This window comes from Pygocentrus nattereri, chromosome 9, assembly GCF_015220715.1.
Source record: "Pygocentrus nattereri isolate fPygNat1 chromosome 9, fPygNat1.pri, whole genome shotgun sequence".
Classification (NCBI taxonomy): domain Eukaryota; kingdom Metazoa; phylum Chordata; class Actinopteri; order Characiformes; family Serrasalmidae; genus Pygocentrus; species Pygocentrus nattereri.
The window spans coordinates 2182247-2184633 of NC_051219.1; the positions used below are offsets into that span (position 1 = coordinate 2182247).

The 2387-nt window shown below is 40.6% G+C and overlaps 1 protein-coding gene across 1 annotated transcript in view; it reads left to right on the forward strand.

Annotated features, from left to right (window-relative positions):
• The first annotated feature begins 1040 nt into the window (after positions 1-1040).
• Positions 1041-2387, forward strand: part of LOC108412632 (dentin sialophosphoprotein-like) — an 8516-nt gene continuing 7169 nt past the window's right edge. The window contains exon 1 of the mRNA XM_037541168.1: positions 1041-1123. The gene's annotated coding sequence lies outside the window, so the exon portion shown is untranslated. The remainder of the gene's footprint in view (positions 1124-2387) is intronic.

The following is a 2387-nucleotide window of genomic DNA, read 5'->3' on the forward strand; positions in this document are numbered from 1 at the left end:
ATGAAGTGTATAGTCTGTTGAGATGTATAGTAAGTTTAGACGTACAGCGTGATGAAGTGTATAGTCTGTGGAGATGTATAGTAAGTTTAGACGTACAGCGTGATGAAGTGTATAGTCTGTGGAGATGTATAGTAAGTTTAGACGTACAGCGTGATGAAGTGTATAGTCTGTGGAGATGTATAGTAAGTTTAGACGTACAGCGTGATGAAGTGTATAGTCTGTTGAGATGTATAGTAAGTTTAGACGTACAGCGTGATGAAGTGTATAGTCTGTTGAGATGTATAGTAAGTTTAGACGTACAGCGTGATGAAGTGTATAGTCTGTGGAGATGTATAGTAAGTTTAGACGTACAGCGTGATGAAGTGTATAGTCTGTTGAGATGTACAGTAAGTTTAGACGTACAGCGTGATGAAGTGTATAGTCTGTTGAGATGTATAGTAAGTTTAGACGTACAGCGTGATGAAGTGTATAGTCTGTTGAGATGTATAGTAAGTTTAGACGTACAGCGTGATGAAGTGTATAGTCTGTTGAGATGTATAGTAAGTTTAGACGTACAGCGTGATGAAGTGTATAGTCTGTTGAGATGTATAGTAAGTTTAGACGTACAGCGTGATGAAGTGTATAGTCTGTTGAGATGTATAGTAAGTTTAGACGTACAGCGTGATGAAGTGTATAGTCTGTTGAGATGTATAGTAAGTTTAGACGTACAGCGTGATGAAGTGTACAGTTGGTTTAGATGTATTGTCTGTTGAGTTGTATGTATATGGTTTGTTTAGATGTATACGTTGTTCAGATTTCAGAGCTGGTGTCAGTATAAACTTGGTGTAAAACTCTCCTTATCTGTTAATTGTACAGCAGTAAAGCAGAAGTATCACTTTACACACAGACTGCTGTTATTGATACAGTGGATGCTGCTTATTAACCCAGCGGGTGGGTTTTACTGTAAGTATAGCCCTGTGTGTGTGTGTGTGTGTGTGTGTGTGTTGTCCTAGCTGGCCTCGTTTATATAAAGCTCTGCAGGTGTGAGCAGGTATACAGGTGCAGACGACATCACCTCAGCACGAGAGAGAGCGAGAGTGAGAGGGGGTGAGAGAGGGAGAGAGAGAGAGAGAGAGAGAGAGAGGTAAGCACATTGAGTCTGTCTCGTCCATATCCAGCATTAGTTTTGGCTTTTGGGCGTTTAAACTGCTGACCACAGACTCAGTCTGATGTCACTGACATCACTAACATTTGTTGCCGTGGTAACTTCACTGAGGTGACTTCACTGTATTTAACCTAAAGAGGACAGTAAGCAAAGCGAGAAGAACCATAGATCTGCTCTTCTGTCTCTTCCTTTAGCAACAGACGCCGTCTTCTTTACTCTGCGCTGTTAGATCATTGGATCTAACTCCTGATGCAGAGCGCGCTTGAGCTTCAGACGCTACAGTCGCATGTGAACGTTTGACTTTCTAAGAGAAAACAGCCCCTCTACAGAGACCGCACTCAAATACGGCATCTTTCTTAGTTTTAGTCTAAAATTTCTGTTTATTTGCTGAATCAAACATTTTGAGGGAAAAACTGCACAAAGTGTGCCATAACTTTTGCACAGGCCACGCTTGGTGGCCCCCAGTGTGTTAAACTCAGTAAATAAACAGTACATGTGTGTCTCTGTAGAGGATGTGTTACTTATTTACGCTCAGAAAATCAACAGCATGGCATTTGATGAGGGGCGTGCACAGAACTTTTGCTCAGAACAATACATTGAACATTATTATTATTTATTTATTTATTTTTTCTCTGAACTGGTTCATGTAAACTACTGTAGATGTTGCAGTTCTGTGTATAAAGTGATATTTATTAAGTGTTTAACACCAAATTACACAGAGTCAGCGCCTTTTAACTGATCTTAGACTAAAAGGGACCCTAAACGTGAATTATGTTTATTTTATTAAAACTAATGACTGAACATTCCATTCAGACCATACCAAAACTTTGCCACATGCTTCAGTAGTGACTGTTTCAGTAGTGATGGTTTCCATAGTGACTGTTTCAGTAGTGACGGTTTCAGCAGTGACTGTTTTGGTAGTGATGGTTTCTGTGGTGATGATTTCAGTAGTGATGGTTTCAGCAGTGACTGTTTCAGTAGTGACGGTTTCGGTAGTGACTGTTTTGGTAGTGATGGTTTCAGCAGTGACTGTTTTGGTAGTGATGGTTTCTGTGGTGATTTCAGTAGTGACGGTTTCAGTAGTGGTGGTTTCAGCAGTGACTGTTTTGGTAGTGGTGGTTTCAGTAGTGATGGTTTCTGTGGTGATGATTGCAGTAGTGACGGTTTCAGTAGTGGTGGTTTCAGCAGTGACTGTTTCAGTAGTGACGGTTTCGGTAGTGACTGTTTTGGTAGTGATGGTTTC